We start from the raw sequence: 26,611 nt of genomic DNA on the forward strand, positions 1-26,611 counted from the left end.
TCCCTAGACCATCTAACTAGAATTTTAAAATACTTTTAATAAAGGCAATTGACTTCAATAGCTAATATTTAGTTTCTTTCCTTGATAAAGCCTTGCTTCTGAAAGCGTAACACTAGACCAGGAGCAGCAGCAGCATCTTGGAACTTCTTAGAAATGCAGAACCTCAGGCCCCATCCCAGGTCTCTGAATAGGAGTCTTTTTAACAAGACTCCCAGGTAATACACATGCACTATGATGTCTGGAACGCCCCAGAGAGCTGTGACTACGATGAAGTCATTATTACCAGCTGACACTTTTTATTCACTATCAATATTGTGGACTCTTGGATCTGATCAAACTGTGGGATGGGAATTGGTGGGAGGGTCCCCTTGTTCCCGAGTCAACTTGAAGTGAAGCATTGCTGACTTCACACATTGTGTACAGGGCAGCCTGACTCTGCTCCATCCCTCTTGCACCCAGAGCATGAGGATGAATCTCCACCTCGCATTTACTTACCAAACTTGGCTTTAAGTAAAAAGATGCATGGGGCCCTACTCTAATGGTTACATGGCTCAAGAGTTCTTTCCTTAGCCCCTCTTCTAGGCCAGACTGATCCTGAGGCCCAGACTTGGAAACATTTTATCTCACAACCCTGATTCTGCAAAGCTGGGCTTTCTGCCCATTAGTTGCCTTATTGTACATGATCTTCAACTTTCACAGGGACCTTGCCTGAAGCCAGGGTCCACATGCCTGCCCCTGAACCTATTTCTGTCCATTCAGATGCCACCACTTGCCTGTCTCCTCAGACCTCTGCCCGTTACTTCCTTATCTCCTTCTATGGCACTAGCCTCCCAAGAGTCACTCTACCTCCAGACTGCACTGAAACTGCATCAGGCCTGCAGTTTTCACTCATTCATTCTTTTTTTTGAGACAGAGTTTCCTTCTGTTGCCCAGGCTGGAATGCAGTGGCAAGATCTCAGCACACTGCAACCTCCACCTCCCAGAATCACATGGTTCATATATATATATTTTTTTGGGGAGACAGAGTCTCACTCTATCACCCAGGATGGAGTACAGTGGTGTGATCTCGGCTCACTGCAACCTGCGCCTCCTGGGTTCAAGCAATTCTTGTGCCTGAGCCCCCGAGTGGCTGGGATAAAAGGCACGTGCTGCTACACCCAGCTAATTTTTGTATTTTAGTGGAGACAGGGTTTCACCATGTTGGCCAGGTTGGTCTCGAACTCCTGACCTCGGTGATCTGCCTGCCTCGGCCTCCCAAAGTTCTGGGATTACAGCCATGAGCCACCGTGCCCAGCCAAATAAATACTTGAAAGTACTATGTGTTCAAGCCCCGAACAAAACAGATCAATTCCTGTGCTCATGGAGCTTATATTCTTGTATAAGATAATAAATACTAAAATAATAATAGATAATAAAAACTAAGTAAAATACAGAGTGTGCTGGATGATATTAGTGCCATGAAAAAAAAAAAAAAATTGAACTGAAAAGGTAGCCAGGGAGCACCTGGGCCAGGGGGTGTTCAATTTTTTATGAGTATTTAGGGAAGGCCTCACTGAAAGGTGACCTTGGGGACCCTATACACCACTGAACAGCCTAAACTGCAGGACCTAGCTTATTCTTGTTTTCAGCTATTCCACCTCTTCCCAGCTTGAACCTCCAGTCTATTAAGCTTAGCGTAAGACACTCACAACGACCCCCTGCTCCCGGTTCTAAAAGCCATCTGGATATCGATTCTGATATAGCTATTGCTAGTCTCCAGATGATGTATCCAACCCTAAACCATTGTTCTCGTACCGTCCATCCACCTCTGTGGAACAACCTGTACCTCCAAAGCTTCATCTGCTACCCAAGTTCATACTACACCACTGCTGCCTGAGCCCAACACTGAGCCTAAGCTGTCCCATGTACACAGAAAATGACCACAGGTCATCTTGTTCTTGACAAGGAAGACCTAGAGGTTTAATAAAAGAGGAGGAAAATTCTGCCCAAGTCAGAATTTTGGGTAAACAAGATAAAACTATTTGAGGGCTCAGGAATGTGTCATTCTACAACTTACCTCTTCTAAGAAACTCACTGCAGAAGGTATCACAGGAAGCGTTCATGCCTCAGACACCAGGCAAACAAGGAGGGAAGATTTCAGCACATCCAAGCCCTGGTATAGGTGTGCCAGGGAAGGGAAGGGGGAACTGAAAGCACAGGCCTCTTTTAAGGACTTCATGAGTCATTTTGTTGAAGTCTAATCAATCCCCAGCTGGAGGAAACCTGCTAGATAACTGAGTTCAGGTTGTCCAGCGGACTTCACATGATGATGGAAACGTGCTGTCCAATAGGGTGGCCACTAAACCCATGTGGCTGTCGGGCATTCGGAATGTCAGCGTGACTGAAGAACTATACCTTAAATTGTATTTAATTTGAACTAATTTAAATGAAAATAGCCACATGTGGCAATGAATACCAAATCAGACCACACAGATCTAATCTAAAGCCCTAATTTGCTTGGCAAAGATGAAGCCTAGAAACTTCAGTGGCATAGGTATACCACAGGCTAGCCACAAACCCAAGCACTAATCCTCCACATGGCATCAGACTTGAGGGCTTCCAAATTGCTTTCATATGTACGACCCCATCCGATCCTTTCATCAGAAACATAAGCAGGTTCAATTCTCATATTCCTCCAATGTTCAGAAGCGAACATTTGCCCCATGCCAGCGGGTTCCTCCCTGATTAGCCAGAACTCCTCCTGTGCAGACCCACTATGCACTATGCTGTGCTGGCTCACGCTCTGAAGCAGGGACGCCATCTAAAGAGTTGATTACCGACATACAAGTTGAACAAGATGCTGGAAGATGACATTTGCCAGCAGAACCACCGAAGAATCTGTCCTATGTCACTGGGCCCAGTCCGTGACAAAACATTTATGCAAATTAAGTCTCCTAGAATAGTTGTACCAGGTAGGGAGCTACAATTAATCTCTTATATATTCTATTATAGTGATCATGACCCTCAACAATTAGGACTCAACTAATTTGCGGGATACCTTTTTAAAATCCTATGTTCACTCTGTCCTCAAGACTTACTGGCAAAAACACTCCTATAATTAGAACTGAACAGTTGCCAACATGTCCCAATCAGACCCAAATTACTATCTACAAAAATTACTGATTACCAAAAATAAGAATGAAAAAGGGTCTCTGAGATACTATTTTTCTAAATATAGGAATACACAGTACAACTTAATCCTCCACAGAGAGATGGTTGCCAGAACCAAACCTGTTGGCTGCCTAGCATTTCATGTTCCTACAAGAACTGGATGCAAAAGCCTAATTATGGCTCGATTCAAACGACGCTATCAAAATGCTTCCTGCGTGGGGCGGGAGATATAAGGGCTTTGCTCCTTTCATTCCCTGTCAGGGAGTCTGGGTGGTTTTTTTTCTTGGAGTCACCTCATTCCACTGAGACAAATCCAGCCCTAGAAGGAACAGTTTACAAAAAAGCAGGGAATGCTGTCAGCAGGGACCACAGAGCTTGGCTTTGATCACAGCTGCAGACCCCACCTGCTTAAAAAGGCAGCAGCAATGATACAACTCTTCATTCCCTTGCTCAAAAACAGAAGAAATCAGCAGAGATAAGCCGACAGGGAAAACATTACACAAATTGCTGACCCTGCTGCAGGCAGAGAAGAGCTGCCTCTGCTCGGCTTTGATTTTCCAAAGCCTGAGCCTGAGGGAGAGGCAGTTTGACTTTCTTCTTTCCTAGTGCTCCCAATGGCAAGGCACATTCAGATGGAGCCTGGAGGAATACCAAGTGCAGAAGAAAGGGAAATAAATAAATAAACAAAACAAGAACACAGGCTAAACCATGGAGAAGAGCTGCCATCAGCAACTAGGAAGATCATATCCCTAGTCGAAAGCAACTCGGTTTTACAGGTTTTTGCTAAAACACACAGAGCCCAGAGCTGTGGCTGTGATCTTTGTCATGTTGTTGTCCTGCTGAGTGAGGCAAATAAGTATGTGCCATAAGCCTTCCTTATGCATTTTCTATTCCTATTGTTTAGTACGTGTCCAAAGAAAACAACAACAGGGCTGCCATCCACGTCAGTGAGGGGAGCTGGAAACAGAGCACTGCATGGCCAGCAGTTTTTTCCTCGACACAAACACAGATTGTTCTCTGCTTTATAAGCAGCCTATTTGCTGCTTAATGGTCATCCACAGTGTGCCTTTAGAACAGGGTTCAACATGAGCCACCAGGTCGAATGGTGCGTGCCCCAGTCTGTTTTCCCCTAAGCATTCTAGAACCCCGCTGCAGCTTCCAAAATTGATTACACTATAATACAGTCACTGCTGCCATCCAGGTGCCACATTTATTGAGTGCCCAGTATTTGCTGGGCATTTTTCTAGGCCCCAGCTATACAGCATTGCACAAGAAAAACATGGCTCCTGCTTGCATGGGACCTGCAGTTTGGCAGGAAAAAAGTGCAGGTCCTTTGATCCAGTAACAGAGCTTACACATTAGGCCAAGGCCACAAACTGCTGCCCCCAGAAGCCAAACAGATGGAGTCTAGCAGGCAGGTGGGGGTCTGTGGCAGAATGGAGGGCACTTGTCCCACATAATGGAGACAGCTGGCCCCAGTTCTAGCCAATTGTTACCATGTGGGGATGTGGGCCCAGCAACTGCCAGAACTTCCGTTATTTCAAGAGCAGCTGTAAATCCAGACTTTTACACAAAATCTTCCAATTTTTAAGTGTTGACAACCAATTTAAAGTCTTTAAAAACTCACTGAGAGCCAAAAGTGACCCAAGGGCCACTAGCCTGCAACTTTTACATCCGCAGACTTAGTTCCATCTCCCCAATTCCCTAATATATTCTATATATCTCAATACGTAGCTGCTCCACCAATGTGACCGGTTTATCACTGCTTCCAGACCCAGAACAATTGTTTTTACTTTGGGATGTGCCTCAAGTTGTGTCCCTGCCTAGCACATCTCCCTGCTTTCTTTCCGTGCCTGGTCAGATCCCACCCATCTTTAGTTCCCTGTTCAAGACTTTTACTCCACTAAGCTTGCAGACCAGCCTGGGATCCCCTTCTTTGAATCAATATGCCTCTTGTAACGGGGCCAGGGCTTGCTCAGCAGTCCTCGAATTCTGCCCTCTGCGTATCTTGTCTTGTCTCCACAACCAGACTAAATGCTCCACATTGGCTGCTTCACCAAGAAAATGTCCTGTGTTTATCAGGAGGTCACGTGTTCTGGAAGTCAGCAAATGACTGACTGACCACAGCAAGGAGGTTAAGAGCTCAGGCTCTGAAGTCACGCAGCCTGAGATTAAGTTAACTTAATCTCTCTGAGCCTCAGTTTCCCTATTCATAACCTGGGGTGATAAGAAAATGAGGACATAACCCAAATTCATATGGGGCTTGTGAGATCATCAAATGAGATAATCTCTATAAAGCACTTAGCACAATGCCTGCTATGCAGTAAGCCCTTGATAAATGCTAGCTATTATTGTTATGGACTGATTGCCTGATTCAGCCAATGCTATTGTTAAACAAGCATTGCATCAATGGAGCTTTGTTCTTAGCAAATATTATTGACCACTTACTCTGTGTTAACATGTTCTAAACAAATTGCATGTGTTAGCTCATCTAATTTTCCTAATTCTCCCCCATTTTATGGATAGCAGAAGCACAGAGAGTTTAAATGGCTTGTTCAAGGCCATACAGACAGAGCTGAGATCTGAAGCTGCCAGCTGGCTCCAGAGCCCATACTCTTAACCATAATACTCTATGGCCTCGCTACATTTCTAATGGCAGGGGACAGCTTTCTGACCTCAGCCTTCCCAAATCAGAAACAGGATTTGGCTTTGTGGACCATGGCTTAAGATGACAGAATGATCAGGGCCTGGTTTGAGCCAGACTACATCTCAGAAGTTCCAGGAAGGAACTTGCTTTTGCCAGTTTCACCAAGGGCTGTCAGTCTGTTCAATAAACTAATCATGACAAGGAAAGAGGAAAAATGCCCAGAAAGTATAAGATCATATCTATTATTATAGAAGGGGAAACTGTGATATAGATTAATACTAATGACAAAGGTGTTCTGCTGATCACAGAATAACTGAAGAGGGAATCAGAACAATATACCTAGCCTCGAATATCCACACAGAAGACAGGAAAGAGGCAAATGTGTCTTCCTTAACTTTTGAAAAGAAGGAAAATGATGAAACCATAGACCATGAACTCAAACTATGCGATATAGGCAGATAAGGGATGAAGTAGGTGATCCCCAGAAGTTACTATGGATTCACAAACTGATGCCATCCCTTGGACTAGCCCGCACCTGGGAATCCTGTGCAAAGATTGTGTCTGGATTTTAACAAAACATATGACAATCTCCTACGGTCTCTTTATGGACAAAATACAAAGTATGGGTGTATGATTATATAGTTGTCTAGACTGACATTTGACCTTGGAGGTGAGACTGATTTCCACCTGAAGGAAGGTATCTAGTGGAAGAGTACAAAGTTCTGACCTCAGCCTTCCTCATTCAACATTCTACTCACTGTCTTAGGTGAAATCACAGAATGTTCATTCTAATTCCTTAAAGCCAGAAGCCGTATCTAATTCTTCTTTAGTTCCACAGTGCCTAACCTTGTGCTTGCTCCAAAAAATGATTGCTCATTAGATTTCAGGAGTCAAGTTTACAAACAGTGTTACAAAGGTGTAAAAGATCAAGAAATAACCTAGGTGACAGATTCCAGTTCCAAAAAGTTTGTAACAGGTGGATGGGATATGCCGAATCTAACAAGGTGAAACTAAACTGGGACAAATGTAAAGATTGTGAACTAGCTAGCACAGAAGAATAATTATACTTAAAGACGAATATGAAGAGTTTCAGCTAGTCATAAACTAAGAATATAGTGAGTTAAGGTTTCCTATGATAAGTAGATGGCTGACAAAGTAATATTCACAAAAACCAAAAGCAATAGCTTCTCTCTGGTCAAACCTGAAGTATTATATTTAAACTGGAGGATACTTTAAAAGGGTCTGGACCAAAACAATAAATAAAGGGAGGGGTTGAGGGACAGTGACAAAGTAGTGTGCCCAAAAAGAGACCAAAATGGACAAAGAGTTGGAAATTTGGACCTATAAGAATAAGGCAGAAGAGGTTGATCTGGAAGACTGAGAAAGGATGCAATAGTAATCAATCCTCCAGATAGCTGAAGGTAGACATTTGAAAAGAGAACTTATTCTATATGGATACAGAATTGAAATTAATGTGAAGAAAGCAGATTTCAATCCGATTTAAAGGACAACTTTTAAGCCCTCTAGCCTGCTTCAGAGTAGGAGGGTCCTCATTTATAAGTGAATTTGCGGGTATCGACTAAGCAATCACACAGCAGTGACAGCGCAGGGGGGAATTAATCCACAAAATAAAGGCTTACAAAAGAGAAGATTTTGCAAGACTTTTCAGTTCCATGACTGGCTGCATTACAGATAGTCATCACCAAGAGGAGTGATGTCAGTGTTAACTTCAAGTCTTACAATGCAGAGATGACTTAGTTGGGGTCGTTAGAGAAAGCTTAAAGCAAAATGTAATAAATATGGTAGAGAAAATGGAATGTACCAAAACAAAAAAAAAAGCTGCAGTTTATGGCAAATTTGGGAAATAGTGAGTACATCTACTTGTCGGGGTAGGGTGCGGCAGCGGGGCGGGGTGGGGGGGTGCCTGATCAGCAAGAATGAGGGATTAAGCTTAGAAAATGAGGAGAAAGATGCAGAGGGTCTGGAATTCAGCTCAGCTCAGGCATTTAGGCTTTTGTCCTGTAGGCAAACCATCAAGAACTTCTGAGGAGACCAGTTCAAAGACAAGATTGTCAGATGTTCATTCATTTGGATCTTCAAATGCACATATGGATGCATCTGGACCCTCAGACAGTTATATGATAAGTCAGACACAATGTAAGCTTCAGAGCATGTGAAGATTGGGCAAATTATCCAGAACCATTTTTAATTAAACTAAAAAATATTTTCTTAGGGCTTGTATATATTATTGTAGAAAAGGAAACAGAAGATGTACCAGATAACCTTGATGGTGCTTCTATCAAGGAAGAGCTTGATGGTGCACCTCTGGAAGATGTAGATGGAATTCCTATTGATGCTACTCCCATTGATGATCTTGATGGAATCCCTATAAAAAGTCCTGATGATGATCTTGATGGAGTGCCTTTGGATGCAACTGAAGACTCAAAGAAGAAGGAACCCATATTTAAAGTTGCCCCATCAAAATGGGAAGCTGTGGACGAATCTGAATTGGAAGCACAGGTTGTTACAACTTCAAAATGGGAGTTATTTGACCAGCATGAAGAATCAGAAGAAAAACAAAATCAAAATCAAGAAGAAGAAAGTGACGATGAAGAGGATACTCAGAGTTCCGAATCTGAAGAACATCATCTGTACTCTAATCCAATCAAAGAAGAAATGACTGAGTCCAAGTTCTCTAAGTACTCGGAAATGAGCTAGGAAAAACAAGCCAAACTTTGTGAAATTGAGCTCAAAGTCATGAAGTTTCAGGATGAATTGGAATTTTGGAAAAAGACCTAAAAAACCAGGCCAGAGTTTTTAGGAGCAAGTAGAACACTACAGAGATAAACATCTTCAACACGAGAAAGAGTTAGAAGGAGAATGAGAAAGAGACAAGAAAGACAAGGAAAAACTGGAATCTAGCTCCAAAGACAAGAAGGAAAAAGATGAGTATACTCCAACAAGGAAGGAAAGGAAAAGGCGACACAGTACATCCTCCAGCCTATCTCACAGTAGCAGTGGTAGATGAGTGAAATCCCCATCACCAAAATCGGAGTGATCAGAGCATTCAGGAAGACCTCAGAAAGAGAGCTTAAAAAAAAAAAAAAAAAAAAAAGAACTTCGAAGAAGACAGCCACATCCAAAATGGCATTTCAGAACTGTCAGACTGGCATTACTACAAGAAAGAAACAAGACGTGGAGTGAGACTGTGGTGGCAAGGACAACAGGGAGGACACTGTAGCAAGAGATGAGGAAATAGAGGCCTGAATTCAAAAAAAGGTGGTGAGACCAAAAAGAGGGATTTATATGAAAGGGATTGAATAGGAAGAATTAGAAGGATTTGCTGACGGAGTCAATGTGGAGTAGGGAATCAAAGACAGAAACACATGACTTAGAGAACCCAAACATGTCCACCTGCATAACGACAAGACCAAAAACCCAAAAACATCTAAAGTCACAACTGGTTCCCAAATTACTGATTCATCACAGCTTTGCATCATATGTTCAGAGCATATTTTTCACACATACAAAATGTAAGATTTTTGTAGTTAGGTTTGAATTTACTAGAAGCCAGTCATCAAAGGTTTATTGAAGAGATGTTCACAAAAATTAAATCCTCCAAGGACAAGAAGATATTCCAGGCCAATACTAATCAAAAGAAAGCTGGGATAGCCATGTCACTATCAGACAGAATAGATGGTAAGGCAAAAAGCATTATTAGTGATACATTTTAACCAACCAAGAAGATAAAACAATTATAAACTAACTAATAACACCAAATAACATGCCTCAAAATATAAAGTAAAAACTGATTGGTCTACAGGAAGAAACTGACAAGACTGACAACATAGGAGATTTTCACACATCTCTTTCAATTCAAAACAGACAGACGAAAAAGACAAAATATATCAGTAAAGACACAAAAAATAAACAGCCCAACAAGTTTCATCCAATGGACAGACATGAAGCACAGCAGCTAACAATTCGAAAATCAACATTACTTTTAAGACTAAAACCAAAAGTGAATGAAAACTGAGACCATTCTAGACATAAAACTAATCTCAACCAATTTCAAAACAATGATATAATTCTCTAGCAGAAATGCAATTAAGTTAGAAATCAATAACAAAAACTTTCCTATAAAAATCTATATGCTTGGAAAGGAGAAACATTTCCAAAATTTCATGAGTAAAATGAGAAAATACGTGGAATGAAACAGTAATGAAAATTCAGTACATTTCCAAACCTGTGAGAGGAAAATAAAGCAGATACTTGAAAGAAAATTTAGTTTTAAATGAAGAAAGGGTCAATGTTAGTAAGTTACTAACATCTATGTGCAGAATCTAACAAACTTCCAAGATGTAGATGAAATAAAACGATACAGGTAAAAGTAAAAGTAATGAAATAGAAGACAAACAGAGAGAGGATCAAGAGTGTGAAATGGGTCGGGCATGGTGGCTCACACCTGTAATCCCAGCACTTCGGGAGACCAAGGTGGGTGGATCACCTGAGTTAAGGAGTTCGAGACCAGCCTGACCAACATGGTGAAACCCCATCTCTACTAAAAATAGAAAAATTAGCTGGGCGTGGTGGCGGGTGCCTGTAATCCCAGCTACTCGGGAGGCTGAGACAGGAGAATCGCTTGAACCCAGGAGGCAGAGGTTGCAGTGAGCAGAGATCATGCCACTGCACTCCAGCCTGGGCACCAGAATGAGACTCCGTCTCAAGGAAAAAAAAAAATTAGCTAATCAAATATACCCCTTACAAAAATAATTTTTTAAAAAAAGAGAGAGGCAGCACGAATATTAGGAATGTAAAAGACAACAATTACAGATCTGTGGAGAAAACAGATAAGAGCAAATAAAAACAACTCTATGCCAGAAACTTTGAAAATTTAGAAGAAATGGACAAAATTTTGGAAAAATAAAACCTATGAAAACTGATTCAGAGAAATAAAGAACCAGAAAAGTCCTGTAACAATTAGAAAATCTGAATAAATGGTTAAGAATTTTCCCATAAAGAAAGCCGCAATGGCGTTTTTGTTTTGTTTTGTTTTGTTTTTGGTGAATGCTACTGAAGATTCAAGGAATGTATCATTTCAATAATACATGCACTGCTTCAGAGAACAGAAAAGGCAATGCCCTTCTAAGTCATTTTATCAGAAAAGGACAGTACAACAATGGGAAATTATAGGCCAATCTCCCCTCCTCCCATACATACCCTCCTCCTGACCGTAGGCACCCAAAGAGTTTGCAAGCCAAATCCGGCATCATGTTTAAACAATACATCATAATCAAGACAGGTTTATCCCAGAAATGCAAGGCTGAATTTGTTTGAAATTTTACACATGCCATTCATTACATTAACAAATTAAAGGAGAAAATTTTTAAGATCATCCCAAGGATGAGGGAAAAAATGCAATAAAATTCAAAACTATTTAGAATAAAAAACTCTTTGCAAACTAAGAATAACATGAATCTTTCTTAACTTGATAAAGGCTATCTACAAAAGCAAATATCATATTTAATGGTAAAATGTTGAAAGCATTTTCTTAAAGATAAAGAACAAGATAAATATATTACCACCATATCTATTCAGGATTGTACTGGAGGGCCTAGACCAGTGCAATAAAATGAAAAAGAAAAAGAAATGAAGAATATAAAGACTGGAAAGGAAGAAACCAAACTGTCATTACTTGCATTACTACTGCCCATATAGAAAACTGGACAGAAATGATAAATAAGAGTTAATAGTAGAGTCTGGCAAGGTAGCTGGGTATGAAATCAATTTTTAAAAGTGAATTACATTTTTATATATGTTAACGTGCCACATAATAACATTGTGGTCAAAGATGAACTGCATATGGTGGTCCCATAAGAGTATAATATTCTAATTTTACTGTACCTTTTCCATATTTAGATATGTTGAGATATACAAATACCACTGTGTTACAACTGTCTACAGTAATCAGGACGGTCACATGCTGTACAGGTTTGTAGCCTAGGAGCAATAGGCTACACCACAGAGCCTACGTGTATAGTAGACCATGCCATCTAGGTTTGTGTAAGTGCAATCTATGATGTTCAGATAATAAAACTGCCTAATGATGCATTTCTCAGAATGTATCCCTATCATTAAGCAATGCATGACTGTACTTTAAACAGGCAGTTTACAAATAATTTTTTTAAAAAAGGTATCATTTTTATCAAGCAATAAATCCAACAAAAAATGTGTAAGCCTTTAATGGAAAAAAAATTATAAAATTTTATTGAAAGACATTAAAGAAAACTTAAATAGAGAGTCATACCATATTACTGGAAAGAGTCACAAAATGTTTTAGTCTCTCCAAACTGATTAACAGATTCAAAGCAATTCCAATCAAAATGTTTTTCATGGAACTTGACAAGCTGATTCTAAGATATAAAGCTACAGTAATTAAGAAAGTATGGTACTAGCGCATGATAGACAAGTAAATCAGTGGGGCTGAACAGACAGCCTAGAAACAGATCCACACATACATGTTAACTTTATTTATGAGAGTGAGCACTGCAGGATGTATGAGGAAAGGATAGACTATTTAATAAATGAAGCCAGGATACAGTTATCCATATGGGAAAAATGAAACTGGTTCCCCTATTTCATAACATATAAAAAATCTATTCCAGGTGGACTAAGGACTTAAATGCAAAATGCAAAAGAATAAAAATTTTAGAAGATACTACAGGAGAATATCTTTATAACATTCAGATCATAAAAACTTTCTTAAACAAGAACCAAAAGCACATCCATAAAGGAACATACTGAGAAATTCTACAGCATTGAGATTAAAAACTTCTGTTTATGAAAATACTACAAGGAGACTGAAACATAAACTATAAACTGGAAGAAAATATTTGCAACATATTTAACCAATAAAGGACTAGTATCCAGAATACTGGAAGAATCCTATAAATCAAAAAGAAAGGAAGTCCTACTGAAAAACAGGGGATACAATAGACAGACATTTCATAGTAGAGGAAACACCAATGGCTCATAAACACATGAAAAGATGCTCAGCTTCACTAGTAATTAGGAAAATGCAAATTAAAATTATAACAGAAACTATTTCATACCCCTTCAGATTGTCAAATCTTAAAATTTGAACCATATAAATGTTGGCATGAAGGTGGAATCAGGAATATTCTTATACATTGCTGGTTAAAGTATAAGTATAAGTGAAATAAATTGGTACAACCACTTTGGAAAACAGTTTGACACTGCCCATTAAAGGCTAACATATCACTGTCCCCTAATCCCAGAAATTCCATTCCTAGGTATAGGGCGTAACCAAAAAGTTGCACAAGTACACCATGAAACATGTACAGTGATATCTGCAGCAGCATTTTCTTAATAGCCCAAACTGGAAACCATTTATTAGTGGTTCCACAGAACAACAGATAAACAAACAGCACTATATTCAGACAACGGGATAGTACACTGCAGGACAGAAAAGAACAATCTACAACTCTATGCATCATCATGGATAAATCTTTTTAAAATCAAAAGGAACAAGTAATAGAAGAACCATATAGTATGATTCCATTACATAAAGTCCAAAAGCAAGCAAAGCTAAAAACTAAACTTGAGATATATGCACGAATGGTAAAACTATATGGAAAAGTAATGACTGACACAAAATTTAGAGTTGTGGTTACCAGAAGTTAAGGTGGGAAATACAATTGGGATTGGTCCCACAGGGAATCTCTAGGAAATTGGTGATATTCTATTTCTTAAGATTGGAGGCCAGGCCTGGTGGCTCACGTCTATAATCTTTCCACTTTCAGCACTTGGAGAGGTTGAAGTGGGAGGATCACTTGAGCCCAGGAGTTCAACCAGCCTGCAGTAACAAAGCAAAACCCTATCTCTACAAAAAATAAAAAAATTAGGTGGGCATGCCTGTAGTCTTAACTACTCAGGAGGCTGAGATGGGAGGATCACTTGAGCTCAGGAGTTTGAGGCTGCAGTGACCTATGATCACATCACTGTCCTCCAGCCTGGGTGATAGACAGAGACCCTGTCTCTTTAAAAAAAAAAAAAAAAAAATCAGTGGTAGTTACATGAATATTCAGTTCGTTACTATTCTTTAATTTGTGTAATTGTATACGCTTAATTTGTGTAATTTGTATACGCTTCAAATATTATTGCATATTTCATAAGAAAACATTTTAAGAAAATAACCCTACAAACATTCAAAAAAGACATACAAAAGGCAAACCTCCATAGATAACTGAGCCCAGTAGTTCATTAAATAATAAAGGCAACAATACCAGAGGCAAATAAAGAAAACTGGCCACTATCCAGAATTATGATTAAAGTACAGATCACCACAAAAGATTTTAAGTTCTGTATAAAGAAGAATTCCTCTAACAAAAGCCAAAACGCTGAGATTCCTTTTCCAAAATTAGGTTTTATCATTCATTCAGCTGTGCAGGCTACAAACCCAGGCATCATCCTCCACGTTGCCTTCTTCCTCATTCTCTAAATCCATTTGAGTTCTTAAAATCTTAACTCCCTAGTCAGGCTACACTCACGCCTCATAAGGACACTATTAATAGTCTTGAAACTGGCCTAAAAAGCTCTTTACACTACAACACCAGTGATCTCCCATCATATGCTGAAAATCCTCCACTGGCTTCTCACTACTCTTAGAAAAAGGATAAAAATTCTTAACATTACTTAAAAGGCACTATACTGTCTGGGTTCTGGCTAAATCATCAGCCTTTTCTTGATCCCCTGCCCCCACATATATACCCTTTCTCTGTGTTCCAGCCACCTTGATCTTCTTGCAATTTCTTGAAAACATATAAAATTCCCTCCTGCCACAGACCCTTTGCACATGATGGATCTACTATATATTCCTGAAGTCCACCACCTTTCTTAGGTTAATTCCTACTTGTACTTCAGTACTCAAACCAAACATTTCCCCAGGGGATCCTCCTTCTCCTCCTAATTCCCTCACGAGGCAAGGTCAGCCATCTCTCATGGCAGTATGAAACTTTTCTTTTGCACCACTTTCCAAGGTTTTAATTTTACTTTTTGTGTATGCAAGTATTTGATTAATACTTCTCTCCCCATCAGACTACACATTCTAGAAGGGCAGAAGCCAAGTCAAGTTTTTGATTACCATTGGCAGGCCCCTGGCAGAGAAGCCTGCACACAGTAGGAACTCATAAACTATTTGTTGAATGAATGGACTGATGAACAGATACTCAAGTCTAAAGCAGTCACAATTAAACAACCACCATTACCATCACATAGGATAACAAGACCCCAAAAGATATAGAAAATGAAGTCAGTATCTGGCTTAACTCTCATGCCCAAGCCTCAAGAGGACAGCCCATCTTAAAATGCCAGGGGACTTTGAAATAGTATGATTAACAGAAACAAGTAACACTGACCTATACAGAAGATGGAAAGATCTATGTGGCTCTGGTTTAAAAACAAAAGCAAAACTGTTTTCACACAAACCTGGAGCAAAGTTGAATATTTCTGATAAAAACGTACAAGGCCAGGCGAGGTGGCTCATGCCTATAATCCTAGAACTTTTGGGAGGCCAAGGCAGGAGGACTGCTCGAGGCCAGGAGTTTGAGACCAGCCTGAGCAACACAGCAAGACCCTGTCTCTACTATTTAAAAAATATTTAATTTTTTAAAAAAGGTATGATAAGCCTTACTTGCCAGGTAAAATTTTCGGATTTGAAATATGCATCTGAAACCATGGATCACAATACAGCTTCTGAAAGTAAGGATATATAGTGCTGCTACATTCAGAACATAAGCTTCACAACTAGAATTTTGAAAGCTTGACCTGTGTGATTAATCCAGCATTTAATATAAAGTGGAGATCCTTTGCCAACAGTTTTATTCAGATCACTAACTTATACAGCATTAAGTGAAGTCCTTTTAACCGTTATGTCCCTTAAAACAAGCAGATGGGACAAATGCTGACAACTGTAATCTTAAATATCAAGTTGAAACTGAAGTCAATTTCTTCCAGTAAGAACTAAATCCTTATTTTTCTGAAGCATTAGGATATACTAAGGATAGAAAACAAATCTAAATTGGTTGGCAAGCTTATTTGGAATAGCACAAAGGTACTTAATACCATATGTGAGAAGGTGTTTTATTCTTTGCTAAAAGAAAGTGTCTTTGGGTTCTAATAAGGTGTCAAAAGTGACAGCCACAAAGAACAACTTTGGGTGTGTATGTGCTCTGGGTTTATAGCATACGTACACACCCAAAGTGGCAGGAGTCAGGAGAAGAGATGATCATCAGAAGAGACATTACTTTTTGCCTTTCACTCTGTCATTTAAAGTATACCACATAATTACAAATCTGGGATGTAAAGTGGTATTTCATCCATCACGAGACTAAAATCAGGCAAACTAACCAAAAGACAAACATGCCATGATATTAGAGGTGTATTCCATCACTTGATGTGCTGTACAACTCAGAGAATCAAGCGATTCTCCTGCCTCAGCCTTCTGAGTAACTGGAATTACAGGTGCCCGCCACCACACCGTATTTTTAGTAGAGGCAGAATATAGAAGTAAATAAAGTTAAAAAGTATGGTGGTCTGCACTCAAGGCAATTTTCTTTTCTTTCTTTTTTTTTTTTTGACAGCCTCACTCTGTCACCCAGGCTAGAGTGCAATGACGCAATCTCGGCTCACTGCAACCTCCACTCCTGGGTTCAAGCGATTCTCGTGCCTCAGCCTCCCAAGTAGCTGGGATTACAGGCATGTGCCACCATGCTCGGCTCATTTTTGTATTCTTAAGTAGAGATGGGGTTTCGTCATGTTGGCCAGGCTGGTCTTGAACTCCCGACCCCAGGTGATCCGCTCACCTTGGTGTCCCAAAGTGCTGGGACTACAGGTGTAAGACACCATGCACAGCCTCAGGTGAGATTTTCAAGAAGGGCTTGCATTTCAGAAAAAAGAAAGCCCTTATACCCTACATGAAATGAAATAAACGTAATAATTAGATAATTCATCAGTGCTGGTTTGAGTTTTCTCAAATACGAACTTAGCATTTAAGTCAGGTAGTCAATTTGACACTACCAATGCAGTTTTTCTCATAGTTTTGGTGCACCATTGTATTATTTATATAAAATTACAGAGCAGAAAGAAGAGACCATATCATTAGGAGTCTTTAATTGGCAGAGACTGACGAGAGTCCCCGAACCCCAACACTAATTTCCTAGCAGAGGCAATCCCTGCCCTGACATAACTTAGGCTTTGAGAAAAAAGGTATAAGACTCTCTTTGAAAATAAGAATGGTTGTTCCATGAAGCAGTGTGCCTTTTAAGCTTCTAATCAAATATCACATCACTAAAAAAAAAATGTATGGTAAGTAGCCACTAAAAATGGTTTTTGCCATCAATCCATGTATGAAATATTAATGAAGCTTATTTCATTCTCAAAAAATAAGGATAGATAGAAGGTCTATTACAGTTTTCCTATACCCCAAAAAGATTGTTTTACGTACTTCCTGGAAAAAGTGGACCTCCACAGGAAGCCACAGCAATAGAAAATTTGGAGAATAAATATATACTCTAAATCACAGTTTCAGGATATTATAAAACTCTCCAGGAAAAGAGAGTAAGACAAACACAAAACAGAAAACATGATCCACTTCATGAAAGTCCTAATTTACACTTTAAATTTAACAGAAGTATGAAGCTCTTATGTGAAAAGGACAATAGAAACATGTAACAGCTAATATTTCCTTTAGTTTAAACTTTCCATAATGCCACACTAAATGAAAATATCTAAAATTGGATCAGAAATTTGCTGATATCCAACCGTTAAAATAGAATTTGTCAATTTCTCTCAACACTCTGCTAATATCTATGTTTTCTGAAGCAAAAACACTTTCCTTGAAAGCTGTTTAAATTGAAACAGTACAAGAATAATCAATGAAAAAAACTGTAAAATGTCATATAAATCACTTCAAATCCAGAAATATACCTCAAGAAGGTCCTTTTCCAACACTCCATGCCCACCAATACAGAGTTCCGTAGCTCTGTTTATTATGTTCCCAGCTTCTATTTATTCAAGAAAGTAGTCAGAGCAGGAAATGGGACAAGTCAAATGATCACAATCAATCTCATCACCTTCGCAACATGCTGGGAATGTAATTAATCCTCTATTTATTTAGGGGACTTCACACCCCTTACATTAAGGCAGCAATTCCCTGTTGGCTTCAGCTGAGATAATTATGTTATAACAAAGATTGGGTTTCAATCATAATAGACAGAAGAAAAAGGAAATTGTACTTGAAGTTGTCAGTTTTTCTAAAAAGCTTTCTTGTGACTCCACTGAAAGAATGCTCTTGACAAAGCTCTACTTAAACAGAGCACTTTCTAAGTATGATAACCACACATATGCCACATTAATCAATGTAAGCCTTTTCTCTGAATAAGATGTTAAGACAATTCAAGCATAGTGAAAATTCTACGTGAAGTAGAGAATACTGGTTTTAAAAACCTGACTAAATCAATCACCTAACTCACTTGATCCTGTGGGTCTCCTTCCAAAGAGAATCCTCCTAAGAGTTTTGAGGTACAAAAATACACAGGAACCAAGAGATGAAGGAAAATAGCAATTTGCTTACTCTGTAAAAAGCCATGGCTCCACTGAGCCAAAACCAAGGACTTGAGCAATCTAGAGACAAGTATCAGGAACTAAAACAAGAAAGAACAGAGACATCTAACACAGCCACTCAGTTATAGTTATAAAATGGGCCTGATAAACATACTACTCCCTAAATAAAGGTACGCTATTTTCCATGCTTATTCACCTCTGAAAATGGTTCATACATATCTCCACATTTTCTCCTCTAACCTCCTCCACCTTAAGAAAATTAAGATGAAAATATAAAGGCCTTGCCCAATTTATTTTTATAAACCTTTTATTTATGTATTTATTTTTTTTGACATGGGGTCTCCCTCTGTCACTCAGGCGGGAGTGCTGTGGCATGATCTTGGCTCATTGCAGCCTTGAACTCCTGGGTTCAAGCACATGCCATCACGCCCAGTTAAGTTTTGTTGAGACAGGGTTTCATGTTGCCCAGGCTGGTCTCCAACTCCTGTCCTCAACTGATCCTCCCACCTCAGCCAACACACCTGTAAGTGTTGCAATTATCGGTATGAGCCACCACGGCCAGCCCTAAACTTTCTCTATTTTTATCAATGTATCATAATCATGATGTCCATGGTATACGTGTAAGTAAAAATGATAAATGAATTATGTTTCTATTTCTAAAAATTCTCAAATATTTATTTTTTCCAAGTCTGGATTCATGATGATTAGAATGTTTCTATGTATTAAGCTCCTCAGGTACCTGAGTATCTCAATAATATTTCACTACCTTTCATAGCATTTAAGGTCCTGAATAACCAAAATGTCCAAGAAATGGAGCACTACTCAATTTCCAGTTCTTTAGTAAAAGCAAAACAAAATGTGGTCTCATGGAACAGAAAAAGGACATTAGGTAAAAACTAAGAAAATCTAAATAAACTTTAGTTAATAATAACATATCAATATTGGTTCATTAATTGTGACAAATATATAATTCCAATATAAGAGGTTAACAGGGAAAACTGGGTGGGGGTACATGGGAACTCTGTACTACCTCTGCAATTTTTCTGTAAATCTAAAACTATTCTAAAATAAAGTTTACCTGAAAAACAACAACAACAAAAAAAACAGGATACAAATTCCAAATTTTTTAAAAAATGAACAACAATATCCCACAAACCTTTAACATTCAAATATATGATGCTTTTGTTAGTTTTTTCAATACACTTAATTACAGGAAGCATTCATATCTTTATAAAAGGTTATTTTAGTCTTAAATCTGTAGGAACATTTGTAATCCTGTGATTTACTGGCACATTTCTTGTAAGAGAAGTCTAATGAAGAGCGACAGTCCCCAGTGGGCACTGCTGAACTACTGGTGATAAGGTGCAGAACCATTAAGTAAATCCTTTCTATATGAAACGACGCTGAATGGATCCAAGTGAATGGATACTGCCTTGTACTAATCTTTTCTTATGGAGATAAAAACCCACCTCCATCCAGGATGAATTTGTGGATTTAATTAAAAATAAACAGTAAAACTAAAGAGCAACTTGACATGCCAGAATAAGCACCTTACCAAGAATGATTTTAATCCAAGGAGGTTTAACTTGCTTGAAATTACACACAATTGTTTCTTGAAATTTCTACATGCTAATCATTAGCAGCTAATGTAACACTTAGCATTTCACCATTTGTCAGAGAAGAAACTTCCCATACAAACGTAAAACCACCAAGAGTGTCCGATTATCACTCTGTGTGCCTGAATTTAACAGATCCCCAAAATCACCTTCCACACTGTAGATTCATTATAAACACCAGTGACTTGGAGGGTGGTAGGTGTCATGGCTTTCCCCCAGCTATGGCTCAAAATGGTATTGCGAAATTACAGCAATGTCTTCATGAGGTGACTGCATGTCCTCCACCTTCACTTTCTTAGAAATGCCACTCACTACTTCTGATCCCAGTGTGACCAAGGCAACTGGACCAGCAAAACTTACCCTTGCTGAGCCAATCACATTCTTCCTCCCCTGGAATTACAAACAAGGGAATCTATCCCCACTGAAAGTAAAGACACGTAAACTCAGAGTTGTGGAGTGGCCATTCTCCATGTGCAGTGAGAGAGAAGAGTGGCAGTGCCTTGCAGAAAGCAGCACCACGCGAGACCACATGTAAGAGCAAGCCGAATGCCTCACTTTCTCATCACCTGACCTCCTGGTATCCAGATGTACTCCTGAAAGTACAGTTCCAGGGGATAACCTACAGTCACCCAATAAAGTTCCTCAATTTTACTGTAAAAGTCTGAGTGAGTTTCTCTTACGTGACCAATTGACAAGAAGTAGTCAAGAGCCATGCTCCTATATTCCCAGCTACTCCAGAGGCAGAGGCAAGAGGCTCACTTGAGCCCTGGAGCTAGAGGTCACACAGCGATATTCCATCTCTTAAAAAACAAAAAGAATTAGTTAAGAATACTGGCAGGCTCCGGCACACAGACTGAAGAGATAGGATTTCTTATCTGGCCCTATTACTAAAACATCGTGACCCTCAGAATGTTAACAGTAGACCCTCTTATTTAACAATAAAGGATAAGACCCTCTTATCCTTATTCGACAGCAAGGATAAACTATGATCCAAATGCAAAAAGCCTCACATCCACTCTTGTCCTACCTACACACTGTAGATAGAACGAGAAAATTTATTCACAATGTTGCATACCTGTTCTCCTTGTCTACTCCTCTGCATGATGTTATTTTCCCAGTTTGAAATGCATCCACTCCGATTATTATATTTATAGGTAACACAGTACCATGTAACCAGAGAACATTTTTTATGTTTTGTGACTTAATTCATTTCCCTTCTTGTCTAAACTCTTCTTTATACATCTGTCCCAGCTGTGCTCCAAATGTTCTTGGCTCCCTCTTTACTGATATTCCTTAGCGGCCTCAAACCAACATTTCCAAAACTGAACTTCTCATCTTCTCTCCCAAACTGCACACTCTTCATTAGTATTTAATCTTGGCAAATACACCCAGTTAGATGCCCAAGTCAAAACCCACATCTCATCTTGGCTCCTCCCCTTCTTTCTCTCCCAGCAGCATCCAATCAATTACTAAGTCTGTCTCATCTGCCTCTCAAATCTGCCAACTAATCTCCTTCCCCATTCTCACTCACCTGGCTCAAGCTATTTTTCCTGGAATACTCTGCTTCTTAACCGGCCTTTAAGTCTTGAGCTCTGAGCTCTGTCCCACCACAATTCATTCCCCACAATGTCACCTGATGGATCTTCCCAGAATGTCAGTCTCATCCCCACACTCATATAGGCACTTCATCACTTAAAACTCTTCAGATGCTCTATATTCTCCCAGGACAAAGGCCAAGCATCTTTAGAAGGCCAAGCCTCTACATGAACCTCTAGCCTCACTTCTTTCCTCTCCCTTCTATACTATGACCTATGCAGCCTGGGTTTTCAAGCCCTTCAAATGGGCCATATTCTTTTGTCGCCTGTCTGAAATATTCTTCATCCCCACTTCTCCACCTGCATCTTACCAATTCTTACAACCTTTCAGCTCTCAGCTTAAACTCTTCCTCTGGAAGCTTTTTCCTACAGCCCTGTGTCCTCTTAGATGCTTCCACAGCACCCATATTTGCCCACTGTAGCTGCTACTGGGTATAATATATTACATCTACATTTCCCACCAGAAGACCAGCTTTACAACGACGTGTCTCTCTTGTTCACCATAATATTCCCAGCACCTATCTCACCACCTGGCGCATAATAGAACTCAATAACTACTGTTTGAAAAAAATACATGACTCCACTTTTAGATGCAATTCTGATGTTGTACCTCTGCATATGAGTCTCTGACTCCCTAATTTTGGCAGATCAACCAGGAACAACAGACAGCCAAAAGGAAGAGATGTATGTTATCTATCCTGTTCTTAGCATAATCCTATCCCCTTCAAAAGCACACGCACATAGAAAGCAACTCAAGCAATCTAAAGTAATCGTAAGGTCTTAAGTTTTCCACAATTTTAGAACTTCAGTGCTGAAATGACTTAGGTTCGCTTACAACTGAGGAAACTGAGGTTCACGATTTATCCAATGACAGATAACTATTTTGTGATATAGCTGTTTCCCTCTACAAACTTCCCACATTAGTGTCCAAAAGACCATAAGATTTCAGGCAAAAAGTGAATTGCACTGAGTATTAGAGTTAATTAACCATTAATCAGTTTAATGCAAAGAGAGTTTAGCATTTCAAAAACACTTTTTTCTTTTTCCCCATAACTACCTACTTAAAAAAACTACACTACAGAGAAAAAGTGTGATTTAACATCTTAATTACAAGTTCACATTTGTACTGATAAGAGTCAGGATTTTAGATTTTAGTTTCATTTAAAAACAACAACATTTTTCCATGTAGCAAAAACAAAAGAATACCCTTCTTGATCCCCTGTCATTTCAAAATGTGCTATGTATTAAAACCATAGTTTTAATGTGAAATTTTCTCAGTGAGCATATATGTACTCTTTTTATAATGATGAATAAATTAGTTACTTAAAAAAAAAACTCTGTAATGGATGTTATAAAGGGAAATGGTTTATAGGGTATTATCATGAGTATAAAACAGGCTACAGAATGGTATGTACAATATTGTTTCCACTGGTTTAGAAATGCATTAGGAAACAAATAGAGGAAATATCAAGATACTAATACTGGTTGAATTAGATTAAGTGACAAAGTGACTTGCTAAGGTCATACGGTCAATGAGAAGTAGAGCTGGAATGTATTACAGTTCATTATTTTCTAACCCAACTTATATAAAAAGGTGCCAACTCTTTGAATGAAATGACTTTTTTGCTTATCTGCAGTGGTGGATATCACAAAAATTATGCATGGACCTTTTTTTGGTCCATGCTATCGTTAGTATTAAGTGCATTTTATGTGTGGCCCAAGACAATTCTTCCAGTGTGGCCCATGGAAGCCAAAGGGTTGGATACCCATGGAACTGTTAAACTTTCAGAGGGTCAGAACTATCACTGCTACTGATGGCAGCCAACCAGCAAAGAATCGGGGAACTTGTATATGTAGCTGAAATATCAATAAAAATAAGTTAGAATTGATTTATATTTTTAAAGTCCTACATTTTAAAAAAAATGAAAAATGTTCCTTTAATCCGGTCTAACAGGTATCATTCCATTTGAGTAAAACTGATTGTGCTCACAAACTGTGATGGGCCCAGATAGGTGCTCATTCACAAAGACCTTAGTATTTTAGATGGGAAAGAGTTACGCATCTAGATTCCTACAATATAAGGCAGGCATGAGAGGTGTCCAGTGATCTCTCAACCAAGTGCTACGGAAACATCCACGAGAAAGACAGACGTTTCATTCATTACCTTTCCTTTAGGAAAATCTCTCTGAAGAAAGGGCTTTCATCTTTTTTCTTCCACATGCTATGGGTGGAGACGACTGGTTGCATACGTGGCGTATCTTGAAAAATATGAAATCTGGAACCAGAAGACCTGACCTATCTCTTATAAGACATATAATCTCAAACAAATCACTTTCTAAGGCTGCCAACCAGAGAACATTTCCTGTAGTGAGCACCACACTTGAAACTTCCAGTGAAGCTTATAGTGAAGGGTGGGAGGGAGCATTCTTTTCAGAAAAACAATTCGTAAAGTCTCTAACTCAGAATGAGAGGCCAGGAGCTTCAGTTTTTCAGCTTTGCAAATACGCACTACAAGACACAGAAACCATAGGGAAACGTAGTACAAAAGCAGAAGTAATAATAGATGTTGCTATAACTTCATTAATTCAAAGTAAGAATGACTTTGCTACCTATGTTTCCATAGGTTTTTGCCAAAGCATGTATCTGACTGTAAAAATGGAATGCTGTATTTGTGCTAGTCAGAATTTATCACTTACCTGGTATTTCAAACAAAACCTTACATAGTTTTTATCATTATAATCAAGAACATCAAACTAAACTAAGAAAAATACACAGCTCTTTTCAAACATAAAAATAAGGTGCTAGATTTCACTGATAAACTATATGGAGAAGAAATAAACCAGAAGGTAAAAGTGAGGAAAAAATTACTTATGAAAATCATGGATCTACACTGCAATAGAATTATTTAGACCTAAGAAGTTCACAGTAAAGGAAACACTAGAAAGCTCAATCATGTTGTGCTTGTAAAATTAAGAATGAAACTAGAAATTTTTATAAAAATTAGATAAACAAATGCTTTATTTCAAAAGAGAAAAAAACAGCTGGGCTACAGTTAAATTTAACATACAAACTGAAAGCAACACACCTGTTTAGGGAAAAGAAAGTTATGTTCAAATTGGTAAAGTTGTAAAAACCACTTTTGCAAAGTAATTTGAAGAGATCCTGCTGGTTTCTCTCTCCTACCTCACTCCCCAATACATTATCCCTTTTTAAAAAATTATTATTAGCACAACGATTACAAACAACCTAAGAATTTCGCTTCATGTCCCACAACGTAAAACCAAGAGAAAAAGTTTTTTCAAAGTCAGTCGATAATCCCTACTCTACTTGAGAGCCTATATCTTTCTACTTTAATGAAAAACAATCTTCTCTCTAGTTAATAAAGAATATCACAGAGAGAAACAGGCACTCATAGAAATGGGATCCTTGCACAAACCTCAATATTCATTACATGTTTACAAAATCATCACTCCTTAAAAAAAGAAAGAAAGAAGAAGAAAAACCAAAACCCACACAGATAGACTATCCCCATTTAATTTTATTATGAAAATGAAAGTAACAACAGGAAACGGCAGCAGGGTATTTGATAAGCTCAATTAGCAGGAGGATCAAATGAAGTGGTGACATGCCATTATGACCTCAGGGGTTAAAGATTCAATTTTCCATCTGGCGAAATCTAGATTTCCAACACGAATGCTGACACCACCTGCTGTATGTTATTAGGCATTATCTTGAGCAATCCCTAAGCATTTTCTGTACAACAGGTATAGCTTCAAGTTTTTTCATATTCCATTCTGCAATATAATTGCTTTCCCATGAAGAGAAATAAAAAATAAATCCCATATAATGGCTCATTCAAAACAGATATTAAAATCCACACTAAAGCATTTATTTATCAATCATGGCAGTAGCAAAAATATCCAGATCATTTTTCTTCTAAGTCACAATTGACATTGTAGCTATCATTTTCTATAGCACCTAGGAGTCATTCCAATTAAGAGTTCCCTTCATAGGTTTTTGTTTTGTTTTTTTAATACAGACAGGATCTCACTATGTTGCCCAGACTGGTCTTGAACTGCTGAACTCAAGCAATCCTCCCACCTCGGCCTCCCAAAGTGCTGGGATCACAGGCATGAGCCAACATGCCTGGCCCATTTATAGGTTCTTAATTAACAGCCTCTTGCTACTGAAATGGAATTTCGCCCTGTTTACTAAGAATCAGATCTACAGAACTTCACAAAATGAAAATTCACTGGCCGGGCGCGGTGGCTCACACCTGTAATCCCAGCACTTTGGGAGGCCGAGGTGGGTGGATTATGAGGTCAGGAGATTGAGATCATCCTGGCTAACACAGTGAAACCCTGTCTCTACTAAAAAATACAAAAAATTAGCCAGGCATCCAGGCATGGTGGCACACGCCTGTAATCCCAGCTACTCAGGAGGCTGAGGCAGGAGAATCGCTTGAACCTGAGAGGCGGAGCTTGCAGTGAGCCGAGATCGCGCCACTGCACTCCTGCCTGGGTGAGAGTGAGACTCCGTCTCAAATAAATAAATAAACAAATAAATATTCACTGCATTTCAAAATTTAATAGTTAATCTATTATGTTTCTTTGACGCAATGGTAAACACTTTTAAAAATGTTTATACACCGAGTGCTGGAGCCCATCTGTGAGTGTTCGGACCCTTCCATACATGCGTTATCAAGAATCATGCCATTAGGCTCTGCAGGTGGTAAGCCAGTGGCTAGCCAATGAATGCAGAGCTCTCATCTGGATTCATTTGATGTGGTTTGCATACTAAAATGTTTGCACACACAAACATGAAGGCACATACATCTACACACACACTCTACTGTAAGTGAACTATAGATACAAGTTCAGATACTCAGTCTTGAGATTTCATACTGGACAGTCAACAGCAAGGCAATAAATATCACAACTGTTTTAATACCTGTTTTCCAA

At 39.0% G+C, this 26,611-nt stretch overlaps 1 protein-coding gene and 1 pseudogene across 2 annotated transcripts in view; one reads left to right on the plus strand and one right to left on the minus strand.

Annotated features, from left to right (window-relative positions):
* Positions 1-26,611, minus strand: part of LOC105479585 (SHQ1, H/ACA ribonucleoprotein assembly factor) — a 121,067-nt gene that overhangs the window by 20,867 nt on the left and 73,589 nt on the right. The gene's annotated exons all lie outside the window — the stretch shown is intronic.
* On the plus strand, positions 2,837-9,038 carry LOC112426306 (U2 snRNP-associated SURP motif-containing protein pseudogene; annotated as a pseudogene).

The sequence above is a fragment of the Macaca nemestrina genome, chromosome 2 (genome assembly GCF_043159975.1).
Source record: "Macaca nemestrina isolate mMacNem1 chromosome 2, mMacNem.hap1, whole genome shotgun sequence".
Classification (NCBI taxonomy): Eukaryota; Metazoa; Chordata; class Mammalia; order Primates; family Cercopithecidae; genus Macaca; species Macaca nemestrina.